The sequence below is a fragment of the Conger conger genome, chromosome 2 (assembly GCF_963514075.1).
Source record: "Conger conger chromosome 2, fConCon1.1, whole genome shotgun sequence".
Classification (NCBI taxonomy): domain Eukaryota; kingdom Metazoa; phylum Chordata; class Actinopteri; order Anguilliformes; family Congridae; genus Conger; species Conger conger.
The window spans coordinates 78,370,285-78,383,035 of record NC_083761.1 but is presented as its reverse complement, the minus strand read 5'-3'; the positions used below and the strand labels follow the sequence as shown (position 1 = coordinate 78,383,035).

General features: G+C 51.5%; 1 pseudogene; it reads right to left on the bottom strand.

The window, feature by feature from the left end:
• Positions 1-12,751, bottom strand: part of LOC133112055 (adenylate cyclase type 9-like) — a 33,292-nt pseudogene extending 20,541 nt beyond the window's left edge.

Genomic DNA, 12,751 nt, shown 5'->3' with positions numbered 1-12,751 from the left:
CAGGCCGCACACATTACACAAATTCAGATCAACTCGCTGCCGTCATCAACATGCACCGTGTTTAAAGTGTTGGTGCTCTATGAAGACGCATTATGTCTGAAAATCCTTTGTACTTTCTGCTTGCATACTAAAACCGCCTTATGTACCATACACCAATTCATAGTACGCATGGACAGTGTGTGTAGTGTTTGATTTCAGATGCAGCTGCGGTCACTAAAACAGCCTGTTCTTGGTAAAGCTCATGAGAGGCGCTGGAGAATGGATAGAGATTGTTTTTGGTACTTAAAGCCACAGAACCTAAAATAAAACACTGCAAAATACACTATATGGGACCTTTAAGGTTGAAACAGGCCGACCCCGTGTATCTCCATTCTGCCCCGGTCTGGCCCCAGCTCGCTCTTAAAGCAGCTACTCCACTATAAAACCTCTTCCCATTAACCCACTCTCGCTCTCTCGCTCTCTCGCTCTCTCGCTCTCTCGCTCTCTCGCTCTCTCGCTCTCTCGCTCTCTCGCTCTCTCGCTCTCTCTCTCTCTCTCTCTCTCTCTCTCTCTCTCTCTCTCTCGCTCGCTCGCTCTCTCGCTCTCTCGCTCTCTCGCTCTCTCGCTCTCTCTCTCGCTCTCTCCCTCTCAGCAGGGAGTGTTTGGGGACTACATCAGTATTATACTCACATACAGCTGTGCTCTCAAAATTAAAGCAAAACAATCCACCCATGTCTCATCCACACCTCAAAACACAATCAACATAACAATTTGTCTTCATTCCGGCTTGTGTCCATGGGAAGAACACATCACTTTTAAGGGGAGAACAAAATAAAAAAGAGTCTTACTATGTGACCCTGGGCCTCAATGATGCTTCAATTATGTCAGAGGTTCAGCTGGGACTCCAATCTGAGAAACCACAGTGAACTTTACAGTGACATCACTTCCTGTGACAATAACAGACCAGGCAGAAGATCCTGTAATCAGGAGTGTGTGCACCATCTCCTGTAAATGAATTACCCCCTGAAGGTAAAACAAATACTGCACATGTCTTGGCACCAGGTGCCATTTCCCCTTGTACGCAGGCAGACAACGCATGTCTGAACACACCCCCAGTGCTATGTGCCCCGTGTGTGTGGGGGCATTTCTGAAGACAAGGCAATGCGTGGAACCAGAAAAACTGTGACGCCTAGGGCCAAGGAAGCAGAGATCGACACACCATCACACAAGATCCTCAAAACAAAGAACAAAAAAAAGACACAAGAAATCCATTTAAGAATCCGACTAATCGGAATCAGATCTAGGATAGGTCCCGTGGCCTCCGCTCCTGAAGATGAAAGCCTATGCACTCCGTATTTAAGGATTCATAAACCCTGTACTTTCCACAGTCCCCTGTGTCAGATTAAGGACTTAAATCCAAAAGGATGTTCAGGGATTTACCCTGAACTTTGCCTTCAGTGTTTAACTATTTAAAAGCCACATTTAAAGTGTTTAATGATTTAAACCCCAGATTGTCCATGACAGAGAACTTTAACCCATATTCTCACTGTGTACGACCTTTAGAGCTTGTATTCTATGTGCTTATGAATATAAACCCAGCATTTCCAAGTGTTTTAATTATTTAAACAACATATTCTCTGTCTAATGATTCAACCCATTTGTTTTTGAATCCCTTGATATTTATGCCCATATTTCAGGTTTAAGGGTTTCAAGGCAATATATAGTATTTAAGATGGGGATCTTGAACCCCATTATGTATTTGCCAAGGTATTATTTAGGTCCTGATATCCATAAAAAGGTGTTTGTTCCAAAAGTACAAAAAACTAACTCGTTTTAATGTCCATTCTCCAGCGTCTATCATGAGCTTTACGAAGAACAGGCCGTTTTAGTGACAGCGTCTTTAAGGCCCGTTGACGTCAACAAACCTCTGTTCTGATTGGCTGGCTAGGTCAATCTAACTGAACGCAGTCTGTGTCAAGCGCTTGGATTGGTTCCGGCAACAAGCGAGGCGAACAAGCGCATCTTTGTGATGTCACAACTTCACGGAATTCCAAACAACTTGTTGAAATGCACAGATTGTGCGGAATCAACAATTTTGATTGTTTCACAGTGTTTCTATAAACACCTTCCAACTCCTTTAAAATGCACATTGCCAGGGAGATGCCGTTTTCCACAACATGGGACCTTTAAGCGTTGGTTTAAGTCAGTGATGGGCTGGTTTCCATGGCCTTATTGGGCTGCTGCTTTCGGGCTTCCCATGGGAGAGAGGCATATCCAGATGCTCCAGGATAATTCGATCCACTGTGAGTGCAGCTCTGAGGCCATAAACAGTGCTGTCCCGGCCCCCCTGGGGCCCCTGACGCTGGGACAGCCCTGGGAAAACCCAGCCGTTAGCCGCAGAACTGCGGGCGGGGGGGGAGAAAGAAAAAAAAAAAAAAAAAAAATACAAACGAAAAATAAATAAATAATAAAAAATAATAAATAAATAAAAAAACCCTGCTCCCTGCAGCCACTTCTAACCCTCCTCAACAAGCAAGGCTGTGCGCACAGGACTCTGGGGTTTCCACAGCAGTTAAAGTGCTTTATGGCCCTCCAGTAAGGTCAGTGGGTTTAGTGGGATTTAAAACCAGCAGACCCTGTGGATCTCCAGCCCGGACCACCTGTTCCTCTCTCTCCCTCCCTCTCGTTCACTCTCTCTCCATCTCTCTGTCTGCCTCTTACCCTCCCTATCCTCCTCTCCCTTCCTCTCTCCATCTCTCTGTTTCCCTGCCTTAATCTCAGTCTTCCCTTCCTTCCCCCTCCCTCCCTCCCTTAATCTGTCTTCCCTCCCTCCCTCCCTTAATCTGTCTTCCCTCCCTACCTCCCTCTCTCTCTCCATGTCCCCCTTACCCTCCCTCTCCTTCTCACTCTCTCCATCTCTCCCTTTTCCCGCCTTTATCTCAGTCTTCCCTTCCCACCCCCTCTCTCACCACCCTTCTCTCTTCCTCTCTCGCACCTCCATCCGTTCCCATCATTAGAGGGCGCCGTGAGGTGGCTGTACCCCATCACGTTTTCACTCTCACACGCGCACCTGGATGAGCGCAGTCACCCGTCCCCGACCCCGCCCCCGACCCCGCCCCCACCCACACAACAAGCTCATCTCCGGCCTCAGAGCTGCCAATCAACCCGTCTCCCGGGAGACCAGCATTCCGCGGCTGTCCTGGGCAGCTGTTTTGCAGCCATTTGCAGACACGACACCGAAAGCCAACAGACCAGCCAACTCTCGGCAGCGTGGGACAGTCTCTTCAACAGAAGGTGACATGTTCAAATCCCAGGTGGGTCGAGGGCATTGTGCTCTACGGACACGCCTAACACCTTGCTGGTTCTCTCTCATTCGCCAAAGGTTTTTTTTCCCTCACCACTGCTTTCCTTCCCTCTTGGGAGTTTGTTACCTCACATGCTAGATTTGTTTTCCCAAATTTCCCATTCCCGGTTTTGCCGGAAAATGATTTTTGTGTCAGCTGCATCTCTGATAAAAGTGGAGTGGGTCCACGTCCATAGGGCCTATTCATCTACAGAAATGTATACATACGCCACAGATACACAAATACACAAATACACGCATATTAAATTCAACCAAATAGGTTTGTTTCCTGCATCGCATTCAGAGTTTGGATCTGATAGTGCGGAGGTTTGGCCTTATCTCATTGTCCCTGCTGCCTGATCAAGGCTTGGTGTGCTTGGTGGTTGGACTGGTTTTGGTCAGCTCCAGGGCAACCCAGCCCCTGATGAATGCTGGATAGCAAATGGAACTCCACTACACAAGAGGACCTCAGGGGTGGATGAGAGGGGCAATGTTTTGAAGGGAAGGCACACCTTCACAGTCTGACCTATAGGGTTGTGCGCTGATCTTAAATCAATGATCCCAAATTCTCCCCCTATAGAGACAGAATTGGAATGTACACACACACGCACACGCGCACACACACACACACACTTCCGCTTGGCGCAGCAGACACGGTTCCAGCGATTAAACTGAACCTTTGAACTGCGCCATAACCGAAAGTTATAAACACATCTCACGAGGAGCACAGCAGTGTGGGAGGAGCTTGCACGCTCCTGCACGCACACGCTGACACACGCGTCGGCCGCTGACTCACGACAGGCGATCATGCCTCCGTGTCTGACCCTCGCTCCCCTTCTGTAGTCACAGAATACCCAGCATGCACTGCTACGGTGAAGCTCCCTCAAACCAGCACCCAGGAGCAGCCCAGCCCGGCAACACCAGCCAGTGAAGAGGAGGCCAACCTCACCCTGCCTCTTTTACCTGGAGACAACAAGGAGACCAACCAATCGGGATCAAGGAGGTCCAAAGTCTCATGTTACTGGAAGGCTAATTTGCAAGGGGGGGGTCAAAGGTCGTGCTTGAGCACAAAAAGACGGGGGTTAAAGTGGAGATCTGTTGCCACACCTGCCCAGCACTGTACTTACGTTGTAAAAGATACAGGCTGCTTTGTATTGGTTTATGGCCAGATTACCACTGCTCCATTCTATCTACTGGTCAGCAGTACCTGGTATGAGCTGGTGGACATCCACATTACATTAGAGACCAATCACAGAACGGTTGGGCCACAGTTCTGGCCAATCAAGTGGCAGTAGGGGTGTATTCTGATTACATATTTGCCATACCTTAAAAGGGTTAAACAGCACCATAGAAATCACTATGCACCTGAACCACATTTAACATCAGCCACTTTTAGAGAACTAACTTCATGTACTTGGCAGATGAGCTTGTTTAACATCCATTTCTGATTTGAGGATGGCGACAGGAGTCGGTTAGAACTCCCAGCAAAATAAAATGCTTTTTGATTTATGCTTTTTTGAAGTAGATATTTTTGCAAATGTTATTATTAGACCCATGGAGATTGAGCTGGCGATGTTTGATTGGTCAGACGTTTGAAGGTAATTTCACCTCTCAAAAGTCACACCAACTATGTAGTACTTGTATTCATAATTTGTTGATGGCAATTTGCTTCTTTCGAACTTGTATTCTGTGTGATTCATATTTGATTGGCTCTGTTCAATGCACAGTTACCCACAGAGAAGTCTCACCTTTTCGCAGTGCACATGACAGTCCATAAAGCAGAAGAAATTGTGGGCCACAGAGGTTGAAGTAGAACTGGAGTTAGTCAAGAGATGCGGATATATGAGCTAGTGCATGTCAGACAAATAACAGTGAACAGAACCATCTCACCCTTTTTCTGGGAAGTTCAGCGAAGCCATAAATAAGCCAAAATAACGATCACCAGCCGTCTTGCCAGCCAATGTTAACGTTAGCCGCAATAACATTCGGCAACAACTTCTCAACTCTCTTAAACAATAACTATTAACGAACATTACAATTCAGGCAAGTAGTACACACAGATTTCTTAGTCATATTTGTGTGACACCCAAAAATTGCAGACAGAAGGCCTTTTTTCGGGACAGAAGATTTCCGAATTGAAGCCGTGTGAAAGGGCGATGGTAGCAGGGAGGATGGGGGAGACACAGCCTGAGAACGGTCAGTGGTGAAGTGGCACACCCACGGGAGGAGTCATACTTGCTATATCACAAGACCAACACACTCAGACGTAGACACCCTTCAATACAGCATATATTTGTGCTCTGGGGGGGCCAAGGCTCTTATGCAGTGCACAGGGGGAAAATGGAGGGGAATCGCGTAGGCGGAACAGCAGGATTTTACTACATTTACATTATTGGCATTTGGCAGACGCTCTTATCCAGAGTGACGTACAGTTAATTAGACTAAGCAGGAGACAATCCTCCCCTGGAGCAATGCAGGGTTAAGGACCTTGCTCAAGGGCCCAACGGCTGTGCGGATCTTATTGTGGCTACACCGGGATTACACCCACACCCACCCACACCCACACCCACACCCACACCCACACAAAGTGTTAGTCCCATTCGTTTGTGCACGGATACCCTTTCTGGAGTCTTGTTTCAAGCCGAAGCAAGTCTTTCCATCCGGAAGTTTCTGTGGTACAGTAATCCAACTGTTATGTATTATTCATGATTGCGCAGTATTTATGCATTTGATATGACCAACAGCTCTATGGCCCTTTATGTCGAAAAAGGACCATGAGGAATTATCCACATGCTTATTCGCTTACCTGGCCCATCCGGATAAACAGTAGCACTGAACTGAACAGTATTATATTCCCTTTACCCAGTGCATGGAATCTATTTCCAAACTGTTTTCCCGGTCTTGAGGAGCCCCTGACGTTCAGTGACGTTTCAAACTGTGCACGTGCCAAACAGAACTGGCCTGAACAGGGCTCCTTTAGCACGTTAGCAGACTTGGATATGCTCCACTCAAAGACAGTTCCTCACACCGTGACGCAAAAGAGAAGGGGGGTGGGGGGGGGGGGGGGGTGGGGGGGGGGGGGGGTCTACCTGCCAGCTACTGTTCTGGCACAAAAGAAGAAGCGGGCCGGGGTTGTGCCTTGCGGGAAGTCACACGGCTGGCATTACGGTAACGCGAGTCGCCGTGGAGACGGACAGCGGAGAACTGGAACTCACAGGCTCCGAAGCTCACCCAGCTGCATTCTGGGAAAGCAGGGATTTAGGGTCAGGCCAGGCACGCACGCACGCACGCACGCACGCGCGCACACACGCGCGCACACACGCGCGCACACACGCGCGCACACACGCGCGCACACACGCGCGCACACACGCGCGCACACACGCGCACACACACGCGCACACACACACACGCGCAAACAAACAGGGAAAAGGTTGAGGTCAAAGTGCACTGCCGCCACTTCTGATGACAAGGTCATGAGATCAAACACCGGACGGAGCGGGACATGTTCTAATCCCGTCTGCGCTGCAGGAGATGAAAGGGAACATCTCGCATCTTATCTAATCTAATACAGCACGCAGCACTTAATAAAAACCATCTGCTATTCCTCAAGAGCTCAGGGGCCCGGAGGAGGGAACAAACCAGGCCTTTCCCCGGAGCGGAATCTGAGGAGCGCCACCTACAGGTGACGGGCGAGACACCACCGAGTTTTGAGAGAGCTGATCTGATCAGACCAGAAAGAGAGAGAGAGAGAGAGGAAAGAGGGAGAGAGAGAGGGAAGAGAGGAACGAGGGAGAGAGATAATTTTCTATTACCATTATAGCACCTGTTGCTAATGTAATTCTGGCAAGTCAAGTTTCACACATTACCAAGTGCACCCGCGTGCATTCCTGAGCTTTATTGTGCCAGCTGTGCAGTTTCAGTTCCTTCTGGTTACGTTTCTCAAGCGCAACCGTACAGAAGTGCAGCGCAAACAGCACTGCAGGCCTGCCAATACAACACCGCATTCAGCAGGACCAAAAGGAAACTGGAGCGGAGAAAATGGGAGAGAGGAGGGCACAGCATCCTCCACTCCAACCACCCCACCCCACATCCAGAACACACTCCAATCACAAGCAGAACTCTGGGATTATAAACCACACTCCTCACTCTACCTCACCAGCCTTTCACGAACAAATCTTCATCAACTTTTCATAAACATACCCGGTGTGTGTGTGCGTGCGTGTGCAGGGAGGGGGTGTTATGGAACCCCCAGTTTCTAAAGGATCACCATGACCTCCCACAAGCATCCCCAAAAAGGACCACCCCCCCCCCCCCCCCCACAGGCAGAAGAGAGAGTGTGTCCCTGGCGTCTGAGAGATAGTTTACACGGGCCCTCATTAGCCCTGATCCAGTGCATGCAAAGACAGATACAGCCAGACAGCAAGCTTTCCAGGACACTGACAGGCAAACAAGAGCCAAGGGAGCCCTGCAATCCTACCCACAATCCCACTCCCCCCCCCCCCCCCCCATACCCACGGCCTTTAATTACATCACTAACACTTTCTATTTGCCAAGCCGACTCTTATCCGAGGAGCCTGCACACGGCTAACGCGCTATCAGTTTATATGAGGATGTTTACCGAAGCCATTGGGCGTAAATTCGCACCACGAAAGCACTAAGGCAAATGAACCAAAGCAAACCAAGAACCAAAACATAAATCCTGAAGGTACACAGATCACATCCGCAAACAAGCCCTCAAAAAGAGAAGCATAAAACCATAAAAACACCATAAAGCCTGAATTAGTATCAAAAGGGAGGGCTATCACGGTTGGGAATGAAAAGGGAACCGTGTCGCCGTCTGAAGAGACGGGCCTTCAGCTCGCGCCACAAACCAGTTCGGCTTTCAGCTGACCATCGACGTCAGCTCAGGAGGCAAGAGGGGTCGCCTGGCAGTTGGGAGAGTTGCCAGTTTGAACGCCTAACCCCTAACTGCTCCGACGAGCCGATTGGCCCTGCATGGCAGCGTTTCGCCGGTTGCTGAGTGAATGGGTGAATGAGAGGCATTAGGCGTAAGTGCTAGTCCTAGTTGCTGGAAAAAGTGCTAAATAAATGCAATTAATTTACCATCTTATCTACAATCCCCTGTTCCTCCCTCCCTATCTCCCTGCACTGCCATTCACTAAAACTGCCACAATCCTACATACATTAGCGATTTAGCGGACACTTTTTTTTCAAAGCAACTTGCATTGATTAGACCAGGGGTCGGCAACCCTGGTCCGGAGAGCCGCAGGGTGTGCTGGCTTTCGTCTCCACCTTAAAATAAGCAACCGATCAGAGCCAAGAAACTAGGTGAGGCGAGTTAACTGTGCAATCAACGGCTTTCATTGATCAATTAATGCCAAGTAACAACGAAAGCCAGCACACCCTGCGGCTCTCCAGGACCAGGGTTGCCGACCCCTGGATTAGACTAAGCAGGGGCAATCCCCCCCCCCTAGAGCAACGTGGGCTCAAGGGCCCCACAGCTGCCGCCGCCGGGTCTTCCCGCGGCGACACCGGGGCTTGAACCGGCAACCCCCAGGCGCCAGTCGCGTACCTGAGCCACCGGGGCCCCCGAAGCCCGCTTACCTCTCAGTTGCTCGGCGACCACGCTGCGGCCCACCCTCTCGGTGACGCGGCCGTCCTCGCGGCGGGTAGCGGTCGTCCAGGAAGCGGGCGGTGGCCTCGGACAGGTGCACCTTCCCGGCCACGCCCAGCTGCTCGATCAGGTTGGCCAGGTTGACGTCGTTGGACCAGACGTCGAACTTGAAGCGCTTCATCCCCAGGATGCCGCACAGCACGGTGCCCGTGTGCACGCCCACGCGCATGTCCACCATCTCGCGCGTCTCCTGGCAGAACTGCTCGATGGCCTGGATCATGCCCAGGCCCATCTCCACGCAGCAGTAGGCGTGGTCGGGCCGCGGCTCCGGGCAGCCCGCCACGCAGTAGTAGCAGTCGCCCAGCGTGCTGATCTTCTCGCAGCGCGTCAGCTCGCACAGCCGGTCGAAGCGGCCGAACAGGTCGTTGAGCAGGCCCACCAGCGCGTGCGCGGACTTGGCGGCGCTCATCCTGGTGAAGCCCACGATGTCGGCGAACAGGATGCTGACGGGCTCCATGCGCTTCATGTTGAAGGGCCGGAAGATGAGCTGGCCCCGGGGGATGGAGGTCTTCTTCCTCTTGTGGCCCTTGGGGCTGGAGGAGGCCGAGGCGCCGGCCCCCCCGGACGCGGACGAGGTGGAGTAGCGCTTCCCGGAGGCGTCCGTGGCCCCCTCCTCGTCGCCCTGCTTCATCAGCTCGTCCGCCACCCGCCGGGGCATGACGGAGTGGATCATGCGCTCCTTCAGGGCCTTCTCCACCTCCAGGTCCTTGCCGTGCATGATGGCCTGGCCCACCTTCAGGAAGGTGCTGCGGGAGCGCACCTCCGCCATGATGAAGAGGTGGATGCCGATGGCGTGGGCGCACAGGTGCAGCAGCGCCTTCGCCGGGACCAGCCAGGCCAGGTCGTCCAGGCCGCTGCCGCTCCCTCCGCTGGCCAGGGGCAGGTACAGCCAGCCCAGGGCCTCAAAGAGCAGGGAGTAGAGCAGGCCCAGCAGCACGGAGGCGTACAGCCGCACGTGCAGCACGCTGTAGAGCAGGAGCAGCACCTCCATGCAGAGGGAGAACGTCCCCACGGGGGAGACGCAGGGCTTGGCCCAGGGCGCGGCATCCTCCAGCGAGAGGTTGGCGCCCGGACGGGGGTCGGGCCTCTGTGCCTGGGGCGCCAGGGTGAGGGCGAAGGTCACCACGATGAGCAGCAGCGAGGCCTGGGTGTAGAAGCGGCCGTAGAGCCGGGTGAAGGTGAGGAGGAAGAGGAGGAGGCAGAACAGGAGGAAGGCGCCGGTGGGAACCAGGAAGGAGAGGGGGTCGCAGCGGGCGCGGTTAACGCCGAAGTACACGCCCCACAGGAGGGCGGCGACGGCCAGGTAGAACAGGACGTAGCGGAAGCGGCGTCGCGTCTGCGGGAAGCAGCGCTCGCGGCACTCCTTCTCCAGGATGGAAGAGTCGAAGCGCGGGTTCCACCACAGCCCGGACGACCTCTCGAACAGCTGGGGCAGCTTCCTCTGGCCGCACAACCCGGCCGCCGCCGTCCGCGGCAAGCCCGACTCCCCGGAGCTACAGCTGGATGAAATGCTGTACTTGCAGGGCTTGGCGCGGCCTCCGGAGCTGGAAGCCGGCTGCAGGTGTTTCTGCGGCTTGTGGCTGTTATTGATCCGCACGGACACCGCGCCGTCCCCGCTGGAGTCGCAGCTCACCTCCGTGCCGTGCTGGAGAAGCCCTTGGTGTTGCGCGGACTGCGAGGCCATGTTAACGCGACACGAACAAATAATGCAGACACCTGAAGGCTGATTAGCTGGCTAATATAGACAGCCACTGGCCGGTGATCCTGAAACGTGACTTGAACTTGAGTGTATTTATTCCACGAATGGAAAACCGGGGACAATTATAAAACACACATGGGGGGGGAACTAGCATATTTAAAAATAAAAAAAAACATCTACGCAAACGGTACAGTCATTATTGAAGACAGTTCCAAAAATTCGAGTAGTTGGTTATCCGACCTCATAATTACGTCAGTCCATCCCTTTATATGCCACTGTTCTGAAGCACTTGAGCCTTCGAGAGTTCCCTGGAAGAGCTCCAACTCCTCTAATGCACCGTCACTCCTTCCAGTAAACCAAACATTCTCCGCGTGTGTATTTTTTTAGTTTAAAATATTTAAACAACATTTTCCGAAACGATTTATCGAGTATTAATGGTTCTCTTGTCGCCTTGGCCCAGCACTCTGCGCCGTGCTCCGTTTTGACGGCACCGCCGTTGACAGCGCGGCCAGTCCACTCCTTCCAACGTAACCCCCTACCTTCGCGATGCTGACAGAGGATTCCTTTGTAAACTTTGACACCAAAATCCGAAGACAAACTGCATCGACGTCTCATATTTCCCCGATCCCAGACTTTCCGATCACCGTTTAGCTACTTAATTTGCGTGCGTGAGTGTATGTGTGTGTTGGGGTGCACTTTAAACGGAGTTCGACAGCACTGTCATTACGCGATTATTTTTGCAACGCAATAAATACTGCTTTGTAGCCATCTAAGTTGCGAGACACTAATGGTCTACATTGTGTCATAACACCCAACACAGGGGGAAAAAACTATTCTTTCCCACTTCCACAGCCTTGAAAAATGTTTCTCCTTTCCAAGCATTAGTTGGGTCCCGAGTTGAAAAAAGATTTTTAGCCTATACCCTTACGTCTAAAACAGAGTTCAGAAAACTCTCTGGACGGGTCAAAAACAACGCAGCTGGCTACTGTTTTTAACGCACCGATTCACAGCGAGAAGCCCGATACCCACACCGCTGCCTAATTCAACAGGAGGGCCTATTCCCCCTGATGAGCCCCGTTCTTTCCTGAGCTCATAGTCCGGATCTCGGTCGGTGATATCCTTGGATTCCTAAGGGCTTGGGGAGTTCGTAACTTGAAGAAACATGATATACATAAAAAACATGTCGCTGGAGAGGCAAGCAAAAAAAAAAGTAAAAACACTGCAGTCCCGTTCCCAGACTAACACATGCAACTAGCTGTTGGACCACACTTCAATATTTACTTAAGACTGAAAAGCCACCCAGCTGGTTAAATCAATATTGGCTTAAAGATTATTATGATACCAATCGTCCATGTAAACCAGCCGGCAAGCAGACCTATCGATACGTCCATTAACACCTCCCAACTTGTTCTTAATCCTCATACGAATGCGTGAAAACAACCAGAAAACGTAAAAAAAGCAATCATCCGTGACATCAGATATTCAGGAAACAAGTGCAAACAGAACGGAGGTAAATCCCGTAAGGTTCCGCACTCCCATCGAAAGTTCGTCAGGCCACAGTTCCCTTCGTTAGACAGCAAACTCGCGGAGCCCGAAGTGTGGGATAATTTGCTCGTCTTCCAATCCCCTCCGCTCCCAGCGGTCTCGAAGTCCCTTGAAAACTGGTCTCCCTGGTCTCGCTGTGTTTTGTTTGTTTCTGTTTTAATTAAATTATGACATACGCTGTGCGGGAGGGTGTGATTCCTCGGCTCATACGAATTCCTTAATTTTGGGCAGATCCGGTTTTTGCGTTTATATCCTACATGTGCCTGGTTGCAACATCACAACAGTCTCCTGCTGCGTTGCGTCCTCTTCCTTTTCTGACCCGGGGATTCCCTCTCTCTTTGCCCGTCCGTGTCTGTTTTATTCTGCCCGGGCAGAACTGTGACCAGTTGCGGCTGTTGTTGGTGAAGGCAGTTTTTTTGTATCTGCTAAAGCGCAGGCAACGCCGCCCAGCTCGCTGCCACCATCTTCCCAACAAATTTATAATCCGCCACTCGCAGTCGGCGCGTGTAGC